Raw genomic sequence first — 325 nt, 5'->3', positions numbered from 1 at the left:
CAGATCATGGGTTTCTCCAGATTCCAAACATGGTATGAAACAACAATAGAACTCCTATTCTCATCTCCTTACATCCACCAAGGATATAGACTAAGAGGTGACAAATGAACAAATAATAATAAAAAGAAGCCAGGTAGTGGTGGCACATGTCTTTAATCCCAGTACTTGTGAGGCAGAGGCAGGCAGATTTCTGTGAGTTCGAGGCCAGCCTGGTCTACATAGTGAGTCCAGGTACAGCCAGGGTTACAACGAGAAACCCTGTCTTGAAAAACTAGAGGAGAAGAAGAAGAAGAAGAAGAAGAAGAAGAAGAAGAAGAAGAAGAAG

The sequence above is a fragment of the Psammomys obesus genome, unplaced genomic scaffold (assembly GCF_907164565.1).
Source record: "Psammomys obesus unplaced genomic scaffold, mPsaObe1.curated_primary_1811, whole genome shotgun sequence".
Lineage (NCBI taxonomy): Eukaryota > Metazoa > Chordata > Mammalia > Rodentia > Muridae > Psammomys > Psammomys obesus.
This window is presented reverse-complemented; position numbering follows the sequence as displayed.